This window comes from Thermobia domestica, chromosome 6 (genome assembly GCF_964235325.1).
Source record: "Thermobia domestica chromosome 6, izTheDome1.hap1.1, whole genome shotgun sequence".
Classification (NCBI taxonomy): domain Eukaryota; kingdom Metazoa; phylum Arthropoda; class Insecta; order Zygentoma; family Lepismatidae; genus Thermobia; species Thermobia domestica.
Window position 1 is genome coordinate 45,366,888 of NC_137459.1, and position 13,016 is coordinate 45,379,903.

Below are 13,016 nucleotides of genomic sequence, written 5' to 3' on the forward strand. Positions count from 1 at the left end.
ATTTTCGACATACATGAGTTTAGGGACAGGGATTATTTTAAGCTATTCACTTTGACGATACAACGTCGGGGAGGGGGAGATAAATTTTTAAAATGATCAAAAATGATTGATATTAGTGCTGAATCCACATTTTTGGGGTCGCTGAGATGAACGGTGACAGTTTCGATGCCATGGCCCGCAACATAGGAGGGGGAAATATATATCTATATTTATATGTGATCGAAAATGACCAATACTAGTGTCGGTTTTCGGGGTCGCCGAGATGATCATTGATCTTTCCAATGCCGTGTAAATCGATGCCATTAAAAACGAAAACAGCATATTTCACGGACATTAAACACATGAGATACGGAGTTGTGCATTTAAATTTTCATTTCAACCCAGCGAAGCGGGTAATATGTGCTAGTTCAAAACTATAAATAACAGCTACGACTTATTTATACACATGAAATCCTTGAAATACAATAATTGTAAGGCTGATATATTAATATGTAATTTAGTACCCTTCCTCAAATAAACATTTCACTTCCGCTACATAATGAAACTGCTCCAATGGTTTTACATAAGGTAGTCTATTTAACCCTTTAGAGACGGACGTGGAATGTAAATAAGTCAATTTCTTATGAAAAGAAACATCTAAAAGAGATAGTTTACTTCTGTTAATGAGTTTTCTTTGAGCGAAATTTTCCGAAAACGCCTTATGATTTTCTTTGTTTATCACAGTAAAATGTTTAATGGATAACTGCAGCATAACATGATTTATTTTAAGGGATTAAAATAAGAAAGTTCAATGCGGTGGCCCGTACTGTTTATTTCTATAGTATATCCATTTTAAATTTTAGCGTGCAAACGATACGTGAGTCGATAACTACTGCTCTGCCAATAACAAGCGCACGAGTGTCCTGATAAGAAACCATAATATTGTGCATGCATGCTGCGCCGGGGTTGAGATGCATAGTTTGAAACCTATGCTCGGTAAGCCAAATGCACTGCACATTTCTTCGATAAGGTGACGCGATAAAATTATCGTAGGGCCAGTGTAAGATAGTCCGGTCCGATAAAAACGGAAAGATTCTTCATTCCTAAATTATCAGCATTCTTATGTCTCTGATATTAGATCTCATTCTTGATAACTCCCACGTGGCTATATGGTTAGCGTACGCGTTTCCTGCTCGGTATTTCTGGATTTGATTCATGATAGGAGCTCATGCGATCCGGGCCCGACGTTAAACTGTAGATCCATGTCTCATATAAAATCGGTGCGGAACTGACTAATCAGTCAATCAGTTTTTATAACTCAGTTATTGTACAGGGACATAAATTAAAATCAATGAGTTGAGACAGTGAATTGAGAGCAATATACTAACATGCTAACAACGTTTGTCGAATCTGAGTTGGTATTATAATCCCTAGACGATTAGGTATTATCAGAATGGGGCCACGGCTCATACATCTATTCAATCCATGACTCTACTTCACAAAGTGTTTCCGAACAAGGTACTCTCATATCGAAGAAACACTGAACGGCTCTCAAAATCCCCCGATTCAAACGCGTTATTTTTTCCCTCTAGAATCACATGAAAAGTAAGGTTTTCAAAACCCGTTCAACATATATCTACACGTTGAAGGAAGCCTCCCGGAACACAGTACTTGAGATTAATCAAACAATTCTATGCAGGAGAATACACAACTTTCGAGACCATCTTCAGGAATGTTTCCAATAACAGCAACCATCTTGCAGTTGATACTCTTTTTTAATTATTTTTTTTAACGAACTGTTGTATTGAATGACAAACTTCATGGTAAGACGTAGGTGCAATCATCTTTGCCGCTTTTTTCCTAAAATGCTTTGAGCTGTAGCACTACATACATTTATTCAGTTCCTTACAACAAGTGAGGTTCAGATAGTATTTCTATAGTCCAGATGGCGTTTATTATTATTGTCATTATTATTATTATTTACAGTAAAAAAATCGTCATACCTGATATGATACAATATAGTTTGACTACGGGCTTATAATTCGAAGTACTCACCAACTACCTCCACAAAAAAAAAAAAAAATGTTGAAGTACCACAGGATTTTGAAACATGGACATTTGAATAGGGCATATAGTAGTTCCTAAGTGAGGTCTTAACCCGACTACGATAGGTCCCATAGTATTGGAACTACGGACCTTTATTTATTTATTTATTTATTTATTTATTTTGTTTCATATTTTCTGCAGCCTATAACTCCGAAAGGAAATATTTGGACACCCAGGTCTATACTTTTCGTCTTATCTTGGTGTCAGGAATCACCTCCCAAACCTTGTCGGTGTTGTTTTGAAACACCCTGTATAAATATGTAGATGTACTAGCAATAGCAACGCCTTTGGGGTTGCTCCTGTCAATTTCCAAACCAGGTAAGCCCATTCTTGAATAAACTTGGGCTTAATTATCATTGGGGATTTCACCAATCACCTTAGTAATCCTAAAACTACGGGTTTGGCAACTAATGTCGATCATTTCGCACATTTTATTTTTTTCACCCCTTCTTGCCTATCATACCAATAGAGGCTGAACTTCGATCTAACGGAACCGGGAATGTCACTATTCGTCACATTAATATCGGTCGTTTTCGATTATACTTAAATGTTTTACGCATTTGGGGTGTATTAATTCCACTGGAGCTGAACTTGAATTTGAGTGGAATCGGTAGTGTCACTATTAATCTAAGCGATTCCGCAACTCATGTGTTCAACACTAATATTGCACTTTTTTTATTTTTTTTTTTCCACATACCACGCCTTCTCACCTTCGATCCCAGGGTTGATAAGGTAGTCTTTTCCCTACTGAGTGATGAACTTAGACTTAGAACTGTAGTTTCGTCTTTTCGATAATTTCTACATGTATATGCATATTCCTCGTTTCTTCATTTCAAAAACAAAGTTTGTAGGTTTATAGAAGCTTTTTTTTCTGCATTGTTTGACATCAGAAGGCTATTTTTCGTTTCACTTTTAGTTTACAGCGAATTTCAAGTAAGCGTCTTACAAGAACAGACAGACACAGATGACATTTTCAAATGAAAACCAAGGCAGGAATTTCGCTTGCTGCAGACATAAAGATGTATTAAGATAGTGTCATGATCAATGCTGATAGCCTGTGTATGTGCAAGTCGTTTGAAAGGCACGTCGTATTGTTTCTGCGATGAATGACACTTCACAGACGAGTAGCGTTTCAACTTCACTGCACACTATTTTTCTTTTCGACGATAAAGTTGTCTAACAATATAGCACTGGAATTCTGAGTAGAAAGTGGGTTTGCAATTAAAAAAAAATAACGTTCCACGTTTAAATTTCAAGGCTAAGGGACACAGTGGTGATAATGAATAAAATGGTGAATGAAAATGTGGGAGGAAATTGGAAGACGTCGAGAAAATTGACGCACACTGTGTTTGTCCATCACAACATTTACTTGGTGCGAGATGGGATCGAATTAGGAACCCAATGCACCAGAGGCCAGTGCTCTACTGCTGAGCCACTCTCACTGCTTGTGAGTATATTGCCATTTTAAAGAACCATTTGCATTCTATAGTCTACATGTTGTTTCCGGCCAAAGATGTTATATTTCAGGTTGGCAATGCGCCCATTCATACATCTGGAGCTGTTGCTGCGTGGTCTGAAAAACATCGAAATGAAGCTAAACACTTCCCTGAAATGCCTAATCCCCAGATCTGAACATAATTGAACGTCTGTGATCCGTTTTTTTTTTTCTTTTTTTCTTTCTTTCTTTTTGATATAGATACAAATCAGGTACGGTACAGATTTGCACCTCAATTCTTTCTCAGAAAACTGAGTGATGTACTGCGCACGCATAATGGTGAATATTCTACTTGCTAGTATTCAGAACCTCTATGACTCCATTGCATATCACTTCAGAGCTATTCTGAGGGTGAAATGCGTCTAACGCCATATTAATCTAATAAGCTACATTTTGTTTCAGGTGTTCCCATTAAATTATAAGTATCTGTATACATATACGGCCCCAACCTCCATATACAAAGAGTGGCCCAAAAGTAGGTATACAGTCGTAGTATTGCAATAACTTGTTGTTTGTCACTTCTTTTCATTTTGTCTTTTGTATTTGTGTCGTAATGTGTATCGCAGCTTTCTGGGTAGGTCTGAAGAACATTGAATTGTTGAATGAGGACTTCGAACATTTGCACGCCTGAAAATTGTAATTAAGATTTAGGTACCACTGTATATCTACTTTTGAGCCACCCTGTATATTAAATGAAATGCCATTTTATCGAACGGAGATAATAGATTTATGTAAAGTATTTGAACATCTTCTCCCGCATTTTCGTGAAAGTGTAATGATAAAAACCCATAACGCAATATATTTCCACAGAAACTTTTAAATTCCTCTTCCTACTTAGGATCGCCATGTAATCAAAGTGACCCAGACAAGTGCTATGTTTCAAAATTCATTTCAAACTGGTCAGTCGTTTTCCTTTGATGCGATCACAAACAACATATAACGTCGATTTCAAGTGGCGAAAAAAAAGAAGAAAAAAACAGAGAATGTTCCCTTCCCCTCTTAAAATGGAAAATTTGAAAAAAAAAAACGCTGGGATACATTTTTCTCTAAGGAGTTAATATATTGAGTTTTCTGTTCCTAGCCTGAAAAACTCGTGAACATACGTTTCTATTTCAGGATACATTTTGAATTGCTTCCCGTATCTCCCCATCGAGGATATGCTCTCGAATTAGTGACATCATAAACACATTATTTTCTTTAAAACAAATCCGGGTGGTTCTATAGTATTCTATTCGTTCTATTCGACTAAACTTCAGTTTAAACATCAATGTTAAAAACTCTGCAAAATACGAATTTGACATTAATCTCCGTCATTTTGGACATTTTATTTTTCGCCAATTCTCACCTTCCTGCCGATGGAGGCACAACTTGAACATAAAGGGCATCTGGATGTTAGTATTCATCTTAGTGAAACCGAAATCCATAGATTCGACAATAATACACCCCATTCGTTGTTTTCGATTCTTTATACATGTCACGACCTTCCATCTCGTTATTTATTCTACTCGACATGAAGTAAATGCAATACAACAACGATAAACAACGCCTTTGGTGTTGCCCCTGTCCATTCCCACGGTAACTGCGATGCTCATTTTGACTTAAGTTGGGCTTAACTGTCATCAAGATGGCTCTAATCAACTTACCAACCTTGAAAGCGATGCATTTTGACATTTATCTCGGTCATTTTGAACACTTTATCTTTCACCCCTTCCTACCCCTAAGGCAATGGGGATAGAAGTTGGATTTAAGCGGTATTGATAATGTCACTATTCGTTCCCGTAACCCCCTCAAAAAATACGGGCTCGACACCATTATTGCTCGTTTTTAATTATTTTTACATGCCAGCCCCTTCCCAACACCTAGAGTTGCTAGGAAAAACTTAAAATTTCGACTTGAGTTGAGCTTAAATTTATCGGACTGTCATCAGTCACATTAGCGATCCAGAAAATTATGAAATCGACACTAATATGAGTGGTTTTTGATCATTTTTAGGTTAGCCTCTTTCAACTTCCCTGTAGGGATATTGAAGGGTCTTACTCCACAATACTTTTTTTTTTAAGATTGTAAGTAATGTGTATGCCAAATTTGGTTGACATTGTTAACACTTTAATTGGTAAGCATTGATAACACTACCATTAAAATATTTAGTTTGCTTTTATGGTTGAACAATGTCCTCCTGATCATCATTTCGTAATTTTTAAAAGTATTTTTGTACTTTGGTTACAAAATACAGAATGTTCATTTCAAAGCTACATTGCCCTAAAATAGGTCTTATGTGTTGCTACTGAGCAGCATTGCATTATTATGGTCAAATATCATAAGAATATTTTCAGCAATTAGCAGCAGTTTCCTTGAAACATCTTCCTACAGAGCAAGAAATCACAAATAATAATAATAATAATAATAATAATAATAATAATAATAATAATAATAATAATAATAATAATAATAATAATAATAATAAACTTTCGTGGAACGTAGGAGATAAAGCTTCAGCATTACTAAATTTGACTATCCCCTGTTGACGAAGATCAGAAATATCTCAACAAGCGACCCGCGAATCATATACGTATATGAATATTGTATGAAAGCCATAAAGCCAATTAAATGATCACTGAAGGTATAATTCGTGCGGATAACGCAATAGAATGCGATGTTGCTTGTAAGCAACAGTGCCAAATAAAGGGTTAAAAAGCGTTCCATAATTATGCTGGAACATACGTCCCTTTTTATGCTGTAGAAGAATAATAAGATTAAAGAAATTATCAACTTAGAACTTAGATAGAACTTCATTTAGGTATTTCCTGGTAACCAAATGTTGACATTTCCATATATTGACTAAAAATTTCTTTAATATTCCTCCACTTCGTTGATGGTTGTACACGTACAATGGTCGTTTCTAACTGGCCGATGTATGACGACATAGCATGAACCTTCGTGCAACAATGCAAAGGAACAAAAAGCAAGTGAACGAGGCAGAAGAAAGGTGTAGACAAATGTTCGCAGTTTACCGGCAATCATAGATTCATTAACAAGAAAGGGAGTAGAAGAAGAGGCAACAAGATGAAGAGAAGTGCTGAAGGTGCACGAATCCCTGAGCGGTGTACCTACATGGAAGGAATAAAGGTATAGATAAGCGTTTGACAGTGTAGAAGTAGTCATAAATACCAAAACAGTGTACCTGTAAGGAGGGGAATAGGCGAGGCGGAAGAAAGATGTAGAGAATTGTTGACAGTGTGGAGGTAGTCATGAATCCCTGAGCAAGGTATCTGCCAGGAGGGAAGTAGACGATACAGAAGAAGGGTGTATGAAAATGTTGAAAGTGTAGGAGCAGTCATGAATCTTTGAGCAATGTATCTGACTGGAGGGAAGTAGACGAGGCAAGAGAAAGATGTAGAGAAGTGTTGACAGTACAGAAGTCGTCATGAGTCCGTCAGATACGTACCTGCAAGGAGGGGAATAGGGGAGGCAAGAGAAAGGTGTAGAGATGTGTTGACAGTCGCGATGTGCCTAGAAAGAGGGAAGTGAATAGGGCATTTGTAGAGAAGTGATTACGGTTTTAGAGTAGTTATGGATTTTTGAGCGATGTAGGTATAAAACCATCGACCCCGCCATGGATGATCTTGTTTGCCAGTAAACCCTGCCTTTTCCAAAGCCAGATATGTCGGTCTGATCCTTGGTGGTTGATTGTTTTAAAATTATATGTCCCTTCATTACCAAGTGTTTATGAGACTTGGACTTACACTTTAACGTAGAATCACATCCACATGAGCTACCACCGGAAATCAAGCCTGGGTCTCTGGCGCCAAAGGCATGTATGTTAACAATATAGCAAATAGAGAGTTCGTCTGCTAGTTATGCATGTTGGTCTGATTTACTAGTAATGGGAAGGCAACCTATGACGTCAGAGGGTGTCGAGTAGGAAATTACTGTGTTATAAGGTTTACCACCATTGACGTACAGTCAGAAACAATATTAAGTATAGGTTGGAGCTATCATTTCTTATACCTCCAAACTATACTCCATATTGTTTCTGAATACTGTATGCACAATACTTTCCCTTCGAGGTCAGAGTTCTCACTGCTGGTCTAGAGGCTAGCGCGTGCCCGGGTTCGATTTCCGGTGGAAGGGCACAAATATTTAATATCACAATCGTTAATTGTTCGTCTCCTTTAGACTAAAGGGCATAACCATGGAACGATAAATTAAAAAAAAAAAAAAATATCTTCCCGGCCCAGGCGCGCACAAAGGACGCACAAAATTCATGATTCGATCACAGCTATACTGCTTCAAAGTGGTGGCCCCGCGTTCCGTACTCGCTAACGCTCTCGTTCTTAGTACGAACGGTACCGATTTCGATTCCCGGTGGGGTGGGGGTCGAAAAAGTTTAACACTATTTTAGGCCAGCCATCCTGAGTGAGGTTTCCCTCATTCGCAGCAGGTAAATGCCGGAATGGTACATCACATACAGGTCCCAGGACACTTCTTCCTTCCCCCATCCTTTCTTCCGTCCCTTTCTTCGGAAAGCGTGATCACCGAAGGACATCATCCCTCATACATGATGAGCTAACATGGATATAAATGTCGAAAGTCCAAAAATCTAATTCGTTATTCTGCTTCGCAGTGATCCGGATTACATTTTCAACAATATGTCCTGACTCATATATAGCTAGCGTCGATGTTAAAAAGGAACGCTGCACTGTCAGTCAGTCATTCGACATGAAAAAGTACTTTATTATTATTATTATTATTATTATTATTATTATTATTATTATTATTATTATTATTATTATTATTATTATTATTATTATTATTATTATTATTATTATTATTAGGCAATCTAGCATAATTTATGTCCGGTCGTTTAGAGGGGTTGACTGTGACACTGATCACTACCTGGTAGCAGCGATAATAAGAGAGAGATTATCGTTGAATAAAGGAAATATTCAATGTCCGAAAACGGAGAGATTTAATTTAAAGAAATTAGATGAGAGCCAGGTAAGAGAGGAATACCAGATTGAAGTTTCGAATAGATTCTCGGCTTTAGAAGATTCGAAGTATGCTGCCGGGATCGTAATGCGACACATTATGAATGCGTTAAAATATTAAATAATACTTTTGATAAAGTGAATACTTTCAAATATCTAGGATCAATATTAACAGACGAAAATCACATTCACGAAGAAATTAAATATCGATTAAAAGCAGGGAATTCGTGTTATTATTCAGTTCAAAATCTCTTGTCGTCGCGAATTTTGTCGAGGAATTTGAAGCTTAAAATATATAAAACGATAATCATGCCTGTTGTTCTGTAAGGTTGCGAAACTTGGTCGCTTACCCTGGGAAAATAAAATAGACTGAAAGTATTTGAGAACGAGATCCTGAGACGAATATTCAGACCCAAGTGGAACGGGAATGGGTAATGGCGGAAACTTCGTAACGAGTAAATACATAATTTATACGGTTTAACAAACATTGTTAGGGTCATCAAGTCTAGGAGGCTTAGGTGGCAGGTCATGTCGCTAGGATGGAAAAAAAGTAGAAATGCTTTCAAAGTCTTGACTGGGAAACCAATCGGAAAACGACCATTTGGAAGACCTAGGCGCAGATGGGAGGACAATATTAAGATGGATCTCGCTGAGATAGGAGTACAAAGTAGAAACTGGATGCAGTTAGCTAAGGATAGAAGTCAGTGGAGAGCTTTGTGAACGCGGCATTGAGCCTCCAGGTTCCATAAGCCATAGAGTTATTGTCATTATTATTATTAACAAAGAGCATTATTAACAGAGCCCACCCACAAGAGAATAATAGTGAACGCTCTTATCATAATTATCTGTGCCTTTTAATATTGCATTTAAATAATTGTCAAATTAAATTAAGAAGGATTTGTTTTAAAGCATTGCCAATATTAAATTCTAACCCTTTGCATGCAAAAAGGTTATTAAATCAGCCATCACAACATTGACTCTGGAAAGCTACTACAACCACGTATTTGCACATATATATATCAAGTTGAATATTTGTTCGCTTCGTGGCAGTATTGACCTACAAATGTTTAAATTTCTCTCTCTCTCTCTCTCTTTTTTTTTTTTTTTTTTTTTTGCTTTGACTTTACGGAAGTCCATTTCAAATAATAATAATAATAATAATAATAATAATAATAATAATAATAATAATAATAATAATAAATGACAACAATGTTGTTATAGACTAACAGGCTATCGAGGAGAAATGGAATTGCTGAAAACAGCATCTGAATTTCGCGTTCAACTGTAACCTTTCTCTTTCTTTTTTTACTACTTTTTTTAATTGTACCCCGTTCCCTTAAAAAAATGAAAGAAAAAAGACAGGATTCAGTCTGTTGTGCACCGATGCTCGTTCAGCGGCCACCACGGGGCCTGATGCCAGCGTTGCCATCTAGCGGGCACAATATTATGGTATAAATCAATTACTTTTTCAACTTTGAATTATTATTCGTAGGGCAATCAACTTTGTGCTTTATACAGCTGTATATTATGCTTTATTTTTCCTTACATTATGCTTTATTATGCTTTTTCCTAAATTATTCCTTAATGCTGTTCCTTGAATTACACTTCATTTTTACCCATTTCCAGTACATATTTGTTTTATTTTACTCGTTTTTATTACACAAGCATCAAAAATGTATATGAAACTATTCATTTTTCCCACTAAAAATTACATCAATACAACATACTACCTCATATTGTGCAGTTTTCCTTAAGCGGTGTTTCGAAGAAGAAACGTGTAGCTACACAGTAAATTTCTCATATTTAAGAAATTCAGAAAGAGTATAGATTCCCGCCTTCTACTTTGAAATGGTCAGTTGAGAGTTCTCTTACTCTCTGAGATTGTATATACTCTTGATTTTGGCATCTTGGAATAAGCACAAACAGTGTTATCTGCCTTTAACATAAAATGAGGAAACAAACAAAAAAATCATTTTGAGCGGAAGATGCTGAGAAAGGAGGAATTCGAACTTTCCATTGTTACCTCAGTTGATTTCCAATTATTTGCTGCATTGATAGCAGCCTTTGTTGATTTTTTCTTTGGCACAAAATATATTAACATATTTTTTTCTGTATTGTACACATACGCAGGGTTCTGGAATAAAAAACATTAAGCATTATGCTTCATGCCTTATTTCTGTAAATTATGCTTATGAAATTAACTAATTTGGATATATATAAAGTGATCAAAATCACAGATATGGTACCAACTAAGGATGTTATAAAATAGAGGTATCTTACGTATCTTCATCATATGAACTCAGTGAAGCCGAAAAACAATCGAGCATCGTCTGAGCCGGCACGTCTGATTGGCTACTCTCCTTTCCGCCATGATTGTTGGCTCGAAACATTGCGATCTTAGTAGCGCGGAGTGAGCAGAGTAGGTGTGGCGAAGCTGTGACGTATGGCTTCACGATTTTGTTGTATGGGCAGATCCTCTATTTTATAACGTCCTTGGTACCAACCATAGGTGAAAAATTCCATTATGCTTTTATTGCTTTTTATGCTTTTTGGTTGCCCTAATTATTAGTATTAAACACAAGAACAAGAACAAAAGCAACAGCACTTACAGTTCTTTTGAGTTTAACGTCCCATAATGTGCATCGAGGCTAAGGAAAATTACGAAGATGATAAGATTGATGATAATTGAGAAATACATTACTACACTTACGTTACACAAGTTCATACGAATTTGTTTTGAGCACTGTATTAGAAGATTGACAAGCAAACTTTGATTATATCGTTGATTATTGCCTGATTTTAAAACTTAGTATCTGGTGAGATATTGTTTTTAGTTGCTTAACCCTCGGACTACCAACGGGGCGAGAGGGTACTTTGTCCCCACCTTAGTATATTTTTTGTAGTTAGTCTTCTAACATATTTTTTAAGTGTTAGAAAATGTGTTATTGCTCAACACGTTTAGCTAGAGCGAATATCTTACGGTCGTTCAAATTGAACGTTAATGTGTCTCATAAATTTGCTATTTTAAGTTGGCGGGCACGAAGTACACCCCTTTCGTTGGTAGGAGATGTGACTTATATTTAGGAGTGCCACTCCTAGATGGCAGCATAGTAAATAGCTGTTAGTTTTATCCTGTGTACTGCTCACTTCAGTCCCTGTAGATTTTTGAGAGGGTTTTTGTTTATTTTGTGAGCTATATTTAATCTTAACAGATGGGTACAAAATACCCCCGACTTGGTAGTTCGCATTACAAATAAATAAATAAATAAATAAATAAATAAAATAGTGCGAGAGGTAAACTAAAATGTTAGCAATTTAAAATTAGGATAGAAAACATTAAAGTTAATTAGGCCGTAATTATATAGTGTATAATGTTTTCACATACATTATTATAGTTTCATTTTTTTTTTTTTTACCACAGTTATTGAAATACGGCCGAAGAAATATACCTTTCGATAACCACTTACTACTTCCATTGGGGAATTCCTATTTCTGTGTAGAAAAAGTGTCATGTGTTCCTTCTCTTTTATGTCCTCTCATATACTGTGTATGAAATTGAATTAAACTAAGAGACCTAGAAAAAATAATTCACCCACTACCTCAGAAACCAAAGGAAACACATCCTGTTAACCCATGAAGCAAAATTACAAAAAAAAAAAAAAAAAAAAAAACTTATCTTTCAACACCATTCAAAACCAGAATTATTTGGCAATAGAGGAATGCCTCCGAAGAATCCTGATTGGTTCCAATTACCACGTGACTGCTTTCCATTGGGTGTGCAATTGATAAGTCACAAGTTGAAGAAAAGAAAAATAAGGGGACACCGAATACAATGTCTTGTAATAGGTCGCATAAAAATTTAGTAATTCTTTATGGCTATGCATTGTTTTTTTTTCTCATTGTAATTGTTTGCTTATTGAGATTTAAAACGTTTCTATTTCAAGTGTGACCGTTCTGGCGCTGCTGTCGATGTGTATTTTCCCGTATCTCCCTCGAAAGAGGAGGGACAAGTTGCTGCGTATGAGATCTTTCAATTGTTGGATGTGGAAACGTTGCCACAATGAATTATCTCACGGACTTCGCTGTGAGCTGCCTTTTAGCCAGTCTAAGTAGCCTACGACCTTCGCTCTTCAAAACTAAAGGACAATGAGAAATTTGCAACACAGCCGATGTCATTCACTTCTTTCCCCACAGCAAAGGGAAAGTTTCCTCCGTAAGAGGGTGGTGGGGGTGGGGCCGAAGTATGTTTCACATATTTTCCGTGGACACACTTGAAACAGAAAGGCTCCGATACTATACGAGAGATGGACCTATATTTTAAGGTGGAATCCAAAGCACTGTAATTCTTCCAATGCTTTCTCATCAGGAATCGAACCCAAGGATACGAGCACCAAAGAAGAACACGCTATCCACTGACGAGCGGGGAAGCCTCCTCAGGTTTAGAAAGT

General features: G+C 36.7%; 1 protein-coding gene across 1 annotated transcript in view; it reads right to left on the reverse strand.

Annotated features, from left to right (window-relative positions):
• Nucleotides 1–13,016, reverse strand: part of LOC145687168 (uncharacterized) — a 185,487-nt gene that overhangs the window by 126,263 nt on the left and 46,208 nt on the right. The gene's annotated exons all lie outside the window — the stretch shown is intronic.